General features: G+C 39.3%; 1 long non-coding RNA gene across 1 annotated transcript; it reads left to right on the top strand.

Moving 5' to 3' along the window:
• The first annotated feature begins 8,788 nt into the window (after positions 1-8,788).
• LOC131227086 (uncharacterized) lies at positions 8,789-10,339 on the top strand. The gene is made up of 2 exons (XR_009162067.1): positions 8,789-8,954; positions 10,086-10,339. It is a non-coding gene; the product is annotated as an uncharacterized LOC131227086 (long non-coding RNA).
• The last annotated feature ends 4,435 nt before the right edge of the window (positions 10,340-14,774 follow it).

Here is a 14,774-nt window from a genome sequence, read left to right as displayed (position 1 = left end):
AAGTGGGGCCCACTGTTCTACTCACTCATCCAGTCTAACTGGATGACAATCCAGACCGTTGATCAACAAGGCCCACTAAATAGAGTTCTTACACTAATGTCCAAGGAAAGGTTCAGTGAGGTTTTCTAGGTTGAGCTAGCATTAAAGTACAACGTTTGGGACGGCCTCCCAAGCACGGGCATCTACAAAACGGGTTGGTTAGATTCGATGTGTCACACAAGAACCTAGAGTTCCGTTAGATGGGTTTTGGCACAAGTTACGCTTTCTACATATGAGGTCATGGAAACCAAGGATCCGATGAGCTGGGTCCCACAGTCGGTGCCAAAGAATCTAGTTGATCGCTACGGGCACGGTTGTCTCACTTAGGGCCCGTTTGGACGGGTTGATTGGAAGGGATTGAATGGTATCAGGGTGGATGGCATGGATTTCAAGGCAATGATGGTGTTGTAAGTGGATTGTCTTGAGATCCATGGGATTGCTATATCGCGTCTGTTTGGCATGCCCGGCCAATCTTGCAATTAAACCATTCCATCCCTTCCAATTCCTTGAGCCAAACACGTGCGAGGCAAATTTGAATGGATTAGGATGGATTGGATGGGATTTAAAGGTAATGATGTAGTTGTCAGTAGATTGTCTTAAAATCTATGGGATTGCTATATCCCGGGATCATATCATCCCGTCTGTTTGGCACGCCAGGCCAATCCTAGGCTTTAACTTCCAATCCCTCCCAATACCATCCAATCCCTTCAATCCGCCCGGCCAAACGGACCCTTAAGAGTTTCCACGTTGCTTAAGGTTTGAGTCCGCTCGGGATTTCCTAGTCATTTGAGCTCAGGGTTTGTAACTGTCAATGTTCTACCAATTTCCTAGGTTTCTAATCCTAAGTATCCACAAATGCGCGTGTGAGCGCATACTAGATTAAAAATATATATGGACGACAACCGATGACATTCAATACTCGATCAGTACAGGATTAGAGGGCCTCCCGAGTGACCAATCAACCAAGCGTTCGAATGACTGTACATGGTGAAGACATTGGGAACTTGCATGAAAGAGATGCGCCTGCACTGCTGTTATGGCAGATGGCCTTTTTAGCTGCAATATGCATTAAGAAACAGATATAACAAAATTTACATTAATGTATTTTGCAGCAAAAGTCCACTGGACATAAATCTAGAAATCAAGCAAGTCCAAAATTCATGTGGACCATACCGCATGAAATAGGGATTCAACGCCCACCACTGGAAACTTTTTAGGGGAGGATGATATCTGTGCCTACAGTTTATCTGGGTGGTATTGGATGGCATATAAACATCTTGGTCAGCTCCAGGAAAGTTTGAATAGTGGACGTTTACGTGCTCACTGTCTCGTTACGTGTGGCCCACCTGAGTTTTGAATCTTCCTGGCTCTTAGATTTATGTCTTATCATGGTCTTGCAAAGCTGATGAACGAAGTTTACATGCTCACTGTCTCGTTACGTGTGGCCCACCTGAGTTTTGAATCTTCCTGGCTCTTAGATTTATGTCTTATCATGGTCTTGCAAAGCTGATGAACGAAGTGGATTTGTCACGAGAATCTCTGTAGCCCCATACAGCTTCCAACAACAGGGGCACGAAGATATTCATGCGCCCTAGGGTACACTGGAGAGGCAGCGGTCACCATAGAAACTTCGAGATGGATTGTGGGGTCCACTGTGCTGTGCATTTATATCATCCAACCATTCATCAAGTGAGCCCCCCACCGAGATGAAGGAGCACATCTAAACTCAAGGCATTTCAAAACTTAGGTAGGCCACAACCAGCGAATATATAGGTTTTAAGAGTGACTTTACATTGTTCCTTGTGGCACATCCCACCTGGTTTTTGGATCATGATCATTTTTGGCATGTACGGTACAAATGAGGAGGCCTACCAGATGCACGGTCTAGATTCTACACATGCACCATAAAATGGGCACCACAAAGGTCAAACGTACGGTAACTACACTGTAGGCAGGCATGCGATCGTTAACCATTTTCCATCCGGAAGGGGATTGGGTGGTGACCCCAGCATCACCCAGCTAGGTGACGTTGAACGTTGTGGGACCAACGTGATGTATGTGTTTTATCTACACGGTCCCTTCGTTCTACCGACTCATTTTAGGTCAAGATATAAAAAATGAAGCATATCAAAATCTCAAGTGGAGCACACCACAAGAAACAGCCGTGTGATTGAACGGCCACCATTAAAAACTTCTTGAGGATCATGAAAGTTTTGGATCAAGCTTATATTTGCGTTATCCCTTCATCCAGATCTGTGTGACTTTATCAACGGGTTGGATGACAAATAAACATTAAGGCGGGCCCTGGAAAAGTTTCAACGGTGGGGGTAATTATCCCCACCGTTTCCTGAGCTTTGGATCTGATTCATTTTTGTGCTCGTGCTTTAAAATGAGCCGGCCATACCGATGGACGGCCTGATCATAAAACACATACATCACGGTGGGCCCAACAGCACCCACCACCACCTAACTGGGTGGTCCATCCATTCCCTTTCCATCCACAGGTGGGGCAAATAGATGGGCGTTCCAGATTGACATTTCATCCTGCCACGTGTATAATATTCCTGTTCTACTGACGCTACTCCATAATTTCCCTTACCCTGCGCACACCTAATTCACCCCCCTCCCATGTGCAAGTCATGGGCCGGCTAAGGTAGCCCGAAGGACTACTTCAAATAGTGGCGCAGTGCAAGTTGTGAGCCGGCCAAGGTAGCCCGAAGGACCACTTGAAATGGTGGAAGGACCACTTGAAACGGTGGCTCGGTCTGATACCATTGCTCAAATGTTGCATGTACACCGATCCTCTGGGACCCACTATTGATGGGCCATGAGAAAAGAAACGCAGCGCTTCTACAATTCCAACCATCCAAGCAATAGACTTTTGCTTATTGAATGTGAACATGCTTGCCATTTCTATTGAAGCCACAGATCAGACGTAATTTCTGGCGTCTGTTTAGTCTCCTTGTCAGAGCATTCGTGGTATGAATTTACCAGTTGGACGGTTCTGGTCACATATCCAAGCCATTTGGACGGTATATATTACACGTGTTGACTGGTTCAAAAAATAAACAGGGCAAATGGCCTTAGGCCATAAGATAGAACAATAAATAAATAAAAGTTTTTACAAATCAATGCCTGATTATTATAGAATTTATATCTAGTACAAATTATTAAACTATTTTATTAACTTGGTCAAGTTTCACTAAAATACTTAAGATTTGGTGGACTCTTTTTACTAAATTACAAAACTACCCTCTTATTGAGAATGTGTTTTTAACGAATAAGTGTTCACAAATAAGATAATAGGATTGTCCACGTGGATCTCATTTTGGGAATGTTACATAGGGATAATGGATTCCGGACTTAGTCAGCCTGATTGACTAAATATATGGTAGATGTAAAGTTTTGATGATCACCGTCTTCCTCAAGGATAATTATTTCAGACTTCTTAAATCCACGAGGAAAGAAAGTAAGAAAATAGAAATAAATTCTAATAAATTCAAATTTTAATTGATCAATTGAAATAAACGAGTTTACAATCTTTTAAATAGAGATACCAAGCAATATGAGAAAAATCAGAAGCATACTAAAACAAAATCTTTTGGAAATTCGTAACTTACTATAAATAATAAATTTACTTTTTTATAGTAAGTTTCCTATGTTACTTAACTAAGTTATTCTCCTAAATATTCTAAGCACTTTTTATGTTGAACACAACTCCTAAAGCCCAACGTATGAAGAGTTATAATCAAACTAAAACTTACTATTTATAGTATAAACGGAAATAAACATGCAATTTGACCGTCGATATGATGGAATCTCGCAAATTCGACGTGAGCATAGCCGGGTTGGTTGGTTAAAGTAGTTCGTCATACCCCAAAATCATATATAGCACTTTGAGTAACTCATTTCGGTTTGCGGGTATGCCTGTTTTAAGGTTCTGATGGTCTTGATGACTTCTGCCTCTTATCGAGCCTTCTCTGGTCCATCTTGGACATGAAAGTGTCCGCGACCCGCTCTACATCAGTCCCCTCTGCTTCAAAAGAACTCGTCCTCGAGTTCTCGTGTTGCTTCAATTCATGATACTCAGTCTAGTGCACTGTAACGATACCCGCATCAAAAGTTATGATCAATTTATGATTCACCTTCTTTTGGTCCAACCATGCTAGGAATGTATTTATAACACGTTTTATGTCAGACCCCTCCACTTGGAAAAAACTTGTACTCGAGTTATTCAAAGGATTTGGTTCATGATATTGAGATAATTTTTTATGCCGATTTTATTAGCCATTTTCTTGTACTTGGCATTAGGCTCTTGAGTTGATACAATACATGTACTCACACTCTCCTTAACTTGGCTAGTATGAATCAGTTTCTTCACTTTTACCTTCAAGATCTCACATTCCTTTTGATAATGTGAGCAATTAGGCAAACTTATCCCTGTGATAAGATTAATGTGGTTTTATATATCTCATATGGGAGACAATTTATTAGGGAGTTCATCGAGTACAATCGCTTTGAACTCCTGCAACACTGGTTTCAAATCCCCTGGGGTGATCATAAGCTTCATATATTTTTTCTTTTTAACTAATGCATATGTATCTCTTGTTTTCCTATATTGTTTAACAAAAGTATGTTCAGTTGTGAGAGACTGTTCCTCAACTTTAGAAGTCGTGGATTAGTTCTCCGCTTTCATAGGGAGGAGGCCAATCTTTCTATCATCTTTAGTAAATTTAAATACGTTATCTTAACCTCTATGTGTAGCGATAACATCAATATTATTTTGTCATAGTCAACCAAGTAACATATGACAAACTTTCATGTCGACTATGTCAAAAAGTACTTGATCCTTATAATTTTTACCAATTGAAAACGAGACGATACATTGTTCGGTTACCTCTATTTTGTTGACTTCTTTGATCCATCCAATCATGTACGAAGATAAATGCTTTTTTATTTTCAGTTACAGCTTTTCAACCATTATTTTCGACACGAGATTCTCACTGCTCCTTACATCGATGATTACATTACAGACTTTTTGGCTTACAGTGCATCTTGTTCGAAAGATATTGTCTCGCTGTAATTCTATTTCTACCTTTAGCATGTATAATGGCTTCCTCATTATCGAAGTGGTTGCCTGCGATTTTGTAACGCCCTGAAAATCGGGGGTCGAGCATAAACTCGACTCCCGAGTTCCAACGCATCACTTATGCAACAAAGATAATGATGATTAAATGTTGCCTGTATTAGTGCCTTAAACATGAGTGAGATTATACCAAACAGCATATCATACTTCAGAGACAGTTAAATTTTGCAAGCGGAAGACTGTGATAGATATATAAAGTACATAGATATATTTCTCAACCTCCTGAGTATAATAGCATTACTGAGCTGAATAAATACATTTCTGTCCCCAAAAAATATATACAGAATGTTAAAATGTGAATGTCTAACTAATCATATATCCCTGTAATCCCATCGATCAGAGCGACCTACGTAAACCCGCCTAATAACTGCATGTATGAGAACTCATCCTCATCATCATAAAAGTCTGGCTCGGCCTTATACGTCGCGCCAGAATCTGCATCCAAGACAGAGTTTGGTTGATGTTTAAAACACCTTCTCAGAACGTGGGAGTAAGTGATCAACTCAGTGAAACTATAAGGCAAAGGTTAACATGTTATCAATTCAATCAAGCAGTAATGATAAAGCAATACAATCAAGCATCCCTAAGTACTCTGGTTAATGCAAACATGCTATGTATTAATGATGTATGTCATCGCCTACACTCCCTCTTGTGACAACATCTTACGATCGCGGCATTGTAACACCCCGTACTTTCCAGTACTCAGTGTTACCATGTAATTTAATTTAATATAAATACAAAGAATAATACAACCTAAATATATATACACTGTGAAGTGTATATACTTTGTAAAGATTTAAAATTTCATGCTAAAATGATACATATGTATTTAATGTATATAAGACATTATGAAAATAATATTATATTAAATAAACACAATGAAAAATAATTTCACAACATAAAATCAAATTTTAAATAATAATGAAGCAGTGAATATTTTTATATCCTTATGTATACAAAAATCATTAGATATTTTAATGAAATTTTATATTTAACAATATTATTAAATACAAATATAGTTTTAATTAAATATAATGTTGTATATTAAGAATTATGTAAATTAATAAATGTGTTAATGGCAGCATGTAATTAGTGGTATGTTAATATTAAAATTATATTTATATATATGTATGAGATTTTAAATATTGTAATTATAAGTAAGATATAAAAATAATAAAAAAATTATATTAATATTAGTATCAGTTAGTAATATATAACAAAAGCCTTACAAATGGCCCATTAAGACCCTTTTAACCGTTGACGTCCAATTTCGGAATCATCCGACCACTAGATTGACGGAAAACCACCATTAGGACTACAAATCAAGCTGTAGGCCCCACCTAGACATTCATCGGCCTGATCTTTGATCCTGAGCCCTGCCTGGGGACTCCCAAATGGAATGGACAGAGTAGATTTTTCACAATCATCACGATGGACCCCACACCCGCATCGCATGTGCACCACAGTGGATGCACTCGCTGTGCACCGTACCTACAAAGGCAGTCAAAATTGCCTTGACCGAGCCTTCTCAAAGGAGAAATTTCCTCTCCTTCCTTCAGCGACGGCAACGGATGGATGACGTCCATGAGATTTTGATCGGTGGCCCACCAAATGAAGTCGGATCTCTAATCCAAACCGTCCATCGTGTCAGGGAACTCCTCCTGACCAAAACCCAACGGTCATTACAGATTTTCTTGCACACATGTACACACTATCTTCACTGCAAACCATCCTTACAAACACATCAGTTTCCAAAAACGGAAACTGCTTTCTATGCGCCAGCAGGGCGATCCGCGTGAACTCCTCTCCCTCAACCTCAGCCATTCATTAAGGAAAATCTCAGCCCTCCGTCCCAGCTGAGCGGATTAGGCCTCCCGTATGAAAACTGGCACAGCTCTCCCCACAGTTTTAGAAAACCAGATGGTGGGATTACATCCAAGCCTTCCGATTTAATCCGACGGTCTCTGATAGCTTAAGGTAACGTTATAAGGGAGGAAAGGATCGAATGCAATGGGAGCTTCCCTGCCTTTTTGTAGAAAACCTAGAAAAAATCACCAAAAACTTCCAGCCGCGAACCCACTAGCCAGACCTCTCCCAAGCTTCAAAAATACATGTGTTTAATTAGGGGTCCATACGAACCTTCTGAAAGGAGCCGATCGGAGGTGGAAGCATCTGTTTGAGATCTGCCATTAATGGCATCTTCTCCTTCCTCGTTGGAGCCGCCTCCTCCCTGCTATATCAGTTGAGTTGTGGATGAGTTGTGAAGCTACTTGGTTTGAGCCTTGGGGTCTATCAGATCTCTGGAACAACAGAGAAACAGAAAGGTGAGGAAGAGTAGTGGGAGCCATTGTGCAACCACTGATAATGGGTCGGACTTAAGAGCCCGACTCGCTGCCAAGATTGGGTGCGGGTCTGGTCCGGTATAGGCTGGTTGCTGGGCATTCCCAGTGAGGGAAGAAGAAAGGAAGAAAGGAATAGAGAGGAGGAAGAAAGGATGAGTACGAGGAGTAGGGCTGCCTTGCTGCATTGCTGCCGAGTTCGGTTCAGGCCGGGACGAGTTGGATCGTCCAGTGATGCTGCTGGCCTTGGTAGATGAAAAAGAAGAAGAGTGAGAATGAGAGAAGAAGAAGGAAATGGGTTGAGTTTGGGAGCTCGACCTAGCCATCCGAGTCGTCAACCCCTGACTCGCTGGTGCGAGTTGCTAGCTAGGTTTAGTTCATTTCAGGTTTTGGGGGAAGTCTAGGGAAAGGGAGAGAGATAGGAAAAAAAAGAGTTAGGGAGAAGAAGAAGGAAATGTGAAAAAAAAAAAAGAGGGAAAGATGAAGGGAGAGGTTTGGCTTGAGTTATGGGTTGACTCGCTGAGTCAGCTGGGTCGAGTCGGCCATGGGGCTAGCCTGGGTTGAGTAAGTTGGGTCTGGTTTAACCTAGCCACCTTGCTGGACATTAGGTTTGGAGAAAAAAAAAAGGGAAGAAGAAGAAATACAAAAAGAGAGAGAAAGAGAGTGAGCATGGGATGCTTTGCTCCTAGGTCAACTCGATGAGTCACTAGGTCGAGTTAGCCCGTGTTTTATTGAGTCCATCGCTGGACATCTTTTAGCGAAAGGGAGAAGAGAAAGAAAATAGGAAGGGAGAAAGAAATGAAAGGAAGGAAGAGGGAAGAAGAATGAGGGAAGGTGGCGGTTAAGTGGAGCCGAGTCAACTCGACTCGAACCAAGTCAACAAGGTAAGTCAACATGCTCTCCCCCTTTCCGGACTTGTTTCAATGCACTGTTATCATTTTTATTAGAATTATTAATATTATATATGAATAACCATTTATGAATTACCTATACTAATGTTAACTACTATAGATAAATTACAAATTGTAAAATATTAATGTTTCATGTTATCATTATTAAAGGTTAGCATTGATATTAAGAGTGTACTATGCATTTTCATCACAATGGTTATTAGTTTCATGTTAGCTAATAATAATCATATATCGGTAGTATCAATGGCGATCTTTATGAATATTAATATTTGTATAATTATGGTTAATCGTACAATCAATTGGCATAATAAATCCTATAATCTAAAGCCTATAACTAAACCCTAAGATGAAAACCCTAACTCTACATTAAAACCCTAAAAGTTAACCCTAGGTTATGATCTTAAACCCTAGGTAGTGATTAGAACTTTGACCTAATTATACAAGTTCATGATTTGTGGTAGGATATAATTCTAAGGGCGCAAGCACTTAGCGACACTAGAAGGCAATTCAAAACATAAGGTGATGATTCTTCCCCTTGAGCTTTTCATCTTTTCATTAGCTTAAGTTATAGTTTTTATTAAAAATTATAATTGATATCTCTCTCTTATAATCACATGTATTAGCTGGTGGAAATTGAATTGCTATATTGCCTACTTAATGTTCATCCTGTATATATGTTCATGCTTGTGAATTATTTGTGTATTGCTTATGGACTTTGAACTAGTACATTAGTGGAAAACCCCCACCTATAAATGTACACCCATACTTGGGATGTAACCCGACTAGTTGTGATTAAAATGGACCTTCGACTTGGTGGTTATTGAGTAGTAGTCTAAATGGATCATTGATGTGGGCCTACCATCCAGAGTTATTGTGTCCAAATGGTTTTTTTTAAGGATGGTCTTTTATCGCATGGTTTTGACACTCGCCCTATGAGGCCTATTTTGATAATTGCCCTATGTGGCTTGTTTGATATCGCCCTATGTGGCTTTGTTCTGATATTTTTCCTATATCGGTTCGATATTTTATACTGTGTAACCATGCGATGGTAAGCCCCATATGCTGTAATATGATTGGCCACTAGTCGACGGGTTTCCATTAAACATCCTAAGATGGTAGCCTCATGAGCCGGGGATGGTGGTAATGGGACACTATGCCCGAGCTGTCGGCCTACGCTGGGCCATGTGCTCCCCATAGTGACCTTTGAGCTTATCTAAATTGGCTGGTTGTAAATGGACTAATAATGACTTGGCTAATCATGCATGCATGACATATGATGATGGCTTGGATCATTATGCCCATACGATTACGCTGCGAGTTGCGCTAATGACCAGCCGATCGATTTATGATGATGACTTGGATCACTCATGCCCATACGATTACGCTGCGTATTGCGCTGATGACCACTCACATCTTTGGGTGACGATCCCATTGCCCGTCTGGATATTTTTCCTGGGGCACCGACCGTCCGGATGATTTACCCGGGTCGATGATTGCATTCATGCATCCATGCACCTAATAAGACTGCATTTACTCTGTTTTGGTTGTCTGGATGTTTTATACTATCTCTTACCTAATGCGGCGGTGTGTAATCTTGAGGAGAATTCACACTGAGTTGGCCACTCATCCATCAAATATACAACCATACAGGTAGTACAGGTGGCTTTAGTAATATGTATGTTCAGACTTGATGAGGAGTAGGGTACAATTGCCAGGGAGGTATGGCTGTATTTACCTGGAGGAGCTGCATGATCTTGCGGCTTATATTTATATGTTTTTCGCTATTCTTCATGTATTAAATTCTTGTAAATCTTGTACTTGTTAAATTCAGAGACATTGGTTTGTATAAGTCATTATGGGCAGATTCTTGTAAATTTGAATGATAATGAAATTTTCCTTTATGTCGATTTGTCCACACTACGCTCATTTGCTTACTCTGATGAAGGAAAAAAAAATGTACACTTGAATTTGACCATCCTTTAAAGCTAACACTCGGGTTTTTGGGACACGGGTCATATACTCGGGTCCTGAAAACCAGGGCGTTACAGGCATGCACCCCTTCCTTTATGCACTTCATCGCCAAAGCACCGTGCAATGCAATGCATGGTCGTGTTAGCCAAGTTCTTAATTAGTCATATTCATACAGCAAGATTGAGAAGTTAAGGTATCTCCCTTTATATTATAACCCAAACATTGATCCATCTAAGGTCGTCAATCCTAGTAGTCACATACGATAGATGATTTTCAGGTTGCTATGGAGAGGCTCGTCACTGTCAGTGTAGGCCTGGTTTATACTCTAGTTTACTACGGAAAGGCTCGTCACCTCAACGTAGTTTCTAATGTATGCTCGAGGTCACTACGGGCTCGTCACATGATCGTAAGTCGACAACTCGAATACAGTGTCTCATACCACCGTATTCGGCTCACGAGTTTGGGTTGCTCACTGGATACTACGGGGAGGCTCGTCGCCCCAGCGTAGGCCGACGGCACGACCACGGTGTCCCATACCACCATGCCCGGCTCATGAGTCTTAGCGGATCAAGGTACCAAGTTAAACGGATTTTGACACTGGTAAATTGGTACCTTATATTCAAATAGTAGCATCCATACATGGTAAACATACATCAGGTCAACCGAGTTGCTTGACAAGCTCGACTGGTATGAGCATACGTCGAGCCGATCGACATGGAGCGTGTAAGCACTCCGCGTGGCCTAACCACTGCCGACAAGCAATGTACGACTCGGATTCATCGGGTATGTCTGTCGTGGTTAAGCAGTTTAACCATCGTTCACAGACAATTACCGATTACCTGGACTACATCGTAGCCCCAATCATATTCCAGATAATAGCATTCACATATAATAATCCAAAACAGCATGTGACAACTGAAAATCAAATATAAATCTTACTTGAGCAATTTAACAAACACATGCTACACATATTACCATACACAGACATTTCATCCATACAGCACATAGTAGTAAGATAGGTTATATAAAGGGTACTACAACCATAGTTAAAGGGATTGAGAATCCTACCTCAACACCCTCATTACATGCATTTAAACAAGCATTTTTACATTCAAGCATTTTATCAAACACTTAGGCTACACATATCATATACATGTAGTAAGGTAGTTATAATAGGTATTATAGTAAATCCCTTTACAAAGGGTTCACCATACGTACAACAATCATGAATTTTCAGTCAATAAACATGACAAGCATACATCACAATTCCATACTCATTCACACATTTCAACAAACACATGGAATGCATTATAAATCAACATAATTTTTATATATATACATAATACACAGAAACCCTCGTATCTAAGTACATGTGATAACAATCAAGTCAGACATAAATTATTGCTGACATTGAAAGCCTTGAAAAACCATAACCTAAACGTTTATAGTCCGCACCTTACGTCGGTAGACACGTAACGAATTCAGTTCGTTCTCTAACTCGTCGTCTACGGCACAACTGCAACCTACAGTATGAAACAGATTAGTTATTTCATCCTTTACTCTATTTGAAACCCTAAAATAGGTTAGGGTTAGAATTTCTTACCTGAAAACGGAACCAAAATCGCTGGTATAGCGATACGGTAGCGGTGATATGATACGTAGAGCGGCAGGAAAGAATCTTTGCAATAAACCCTAGCTTTCCCTCATACTTTCTCTCTCTTTCCTTCTCTTTCTTTTTCTCTTCTCTCACCTAGGGTTAGAAATTCGTATGTGAAGGGTGAGAGAGAGTTTTAGGCCTTTATATAAGCCCAGGACCGATGGAAATGGCCCCAGGGCCAAGGTATACTTAGGTTATAGCCAAAGGGCGACAGTTTCGGTCCAACGGAACACTTCCGGAAGCCATTTTTTGCATGTGGTCAGACTTAAGCTCCCTAACATTGGATCTATATAGAGTTAAGTTTTTAGTCCGATCGGATTTACAGATCAACCGTGGCGGACCAGTTTCAGTTCAACGGTCACCGATACTCAATCAGGGTCACAAGTGTACTGACATGTGTTGAAAATTTTTCTTGATCCGAGGGTGTAATTGGGTCAGATTCCGACGGTCTGAACCCTTAGATTTGGCCTGCAAGTGAAACGACTCAATTCACTTAAGTTTCAGTTCATTTTCTAAAGATATTTGTGTTTCTCACGTACTTCACTTCAGGCTCAAGTTGTGCGTTTCAGGATACTATTAGGACTTGATTTCTGAGATGGTTGTCAAGTCCAGAAAAGCCGGTTATAACCGTATAGTTTTGCGGTAATCGGACTTTCGACGTGCGGTCCATGTCCGAAACGGAGTTTCATGATGCTCCAGAGAGCAACTGAGTTTTGAGATGGATCGTAAGTTTCTAGGTAATGTAGCATTAACGGTTTTACTCGTTTGGGTCTTACAGATCGTATTTAAAGTGATTATTGCTAATTTCACAAGTAATATAGTTTAGCACTGGTTAATTTTCGTTTAATTTCTAAAGGATTTGGTCCTAAGTGATTTCTGTCTGAGATGCTACTCGGGTCTTTGTACGGATTTTTCTGAGACGTTATAGATTTACCATCATCTGGTGGTGGTTTGCAGAAATCAGGGTTATGTCGTACAGCGACCACGGGCGGTTGAGCATCGCTTCGAGATCGGGGCGAAATTAGAGCATCCTCAATACGGTTGAGGGTTGCTCCCAGCCCTTGGTATGGTCAACTGACTATTCCGATAGAAAGCTTTCATTCTTTCTAAGAGATAACGAATCCCTAGATCACTATCTACATGATTTTGGCTCATACCTTCATTGTTTGCCATTGGCCCGAGCGGAATCCTCGCTCTGATATCAATTGACGAAGGGATGAACGTGATGATGTCGATCACTATCTTCCTCAAGGATAATTACTTCGAATCCACAAAACTTCTCTAGATTCCTCACAGAGACTTCTCGAATCCACGAGGAAAGAAAGCAAGAAAATAGAAATAAATTCTAATAAATTGAAAATTTAATTGATCAATTGAAATAAACGAGTTCACAACCCTTTAAATAGAGATACCAATCAATGGGAGAGAAATCAGAAGCAAACTAAAATTAAAACTCATAGAAATTCGTAACTTACTATAAATAGTAAATTTACTTTTTATAGTAAGTTTCCTATGTTCCTTAACCATATTATTCTCCTAATTATTCTAAGCACTTTTCATATTGGACACAACTCCTAAAGCCCAACGAATGAAGAGTTATAATTAAATTAAAACTTACTATTTATAGTGGAAACAGAAATAAACATGGAATTTGACCGTCGATATGATGAAATCTCACAAATTTGGCGTGGTCAACCCGGAATAGCTGGGTTGACTGGCTAAAGTAGCTCGTCCTACTTCAAAATCATATATGACACTTCGAGTAACTCATTCCGGTTTGCGAGATATGCTTATTTTAAGGTTTTGACGGTCTTGATGACTTCTGCCTTTGATCGGGCCTTCTCTGGTTAATCTTGGATATGAAAGTATCCGCGACCCACTCTACGTCAAGTTTTATATTTCATGTGTATTGACCATCATATTTGATGGTCTATTCTAAATGTAGGATTGCGATGTGGTAATAACTTGATGAGACCAAGATTATTATATGGTTAACATCACAATAAGATTAAATTACTTCTAAAATTAAGAATTTAGTAATAAATTTAAGGTAAAATCAATAAAAACAAGACATAAATGATTCATGGATTCATTTTTAGCAGTCACAATGTTTAATTTATCAATTTATTTTTGATAACTTAATTAGAATTGAATTTCAATTTGTTTTAATCGGAAGATAATTCTATTAAATTAATTATAAACATCCAAAAATATATAATTTTAATTGAGCAGTTCTCTTATAAAGCACTTGAATATTAATCACATAATCATTTATTATGCCTGAAGTTTATAATATATTAAAGAATTTTACAAATCGATTCATTCTCTAATTAAACTAAGCAATTACTGAATTAGAGCGTTTAATGTAACCGGATTTCACAACGAATTTAAAAAAATAAATAACTCAAAACTTTTGAAGTAAATTCAAATCTAATTCAATTAAATAATCATTATAAAATCCAATGTATGAATAAAATAAAATAAAATATTATGATCAAGTAGTTAGATATATCTAACTAAAAAACAAAAGAAAAACATAAAAACTAATAGAACCAAAGAAGAAATTTGCGAATGAAAGTATCGTCAGTGCTCCTCCAAGCTCTCTCTTTATGATGTCTAGGAATGTCTAAAACAATCATTTATAGTTAAAAATTTCACAATTCTACATAAACTTGGAAATTTTGCAAACTTACACAATCACCGCCTTTGTC

The sequence above is a fragment of the Magnolia sinica genome, chromosome 2 (assembly GCF_029962835.1).
Source record: "Magnolia sinica isolate HGM2019 chromosome 2, MsV1, whole genome shotgun sequence".
In the NCBI taxonomy this organism is placed as follows: domain Eukaryota; kingdom Viridiplantae; phylum Streptophyta; class Magnoliopsida; order Magnoliales; family Magnoliaceae; genus Magnolia; species Magnolia sinica.
Note: the sequence above shows the minus strand (reverse complement) of the source record. Positions and strands in the feature narration are given on the sequence as shown.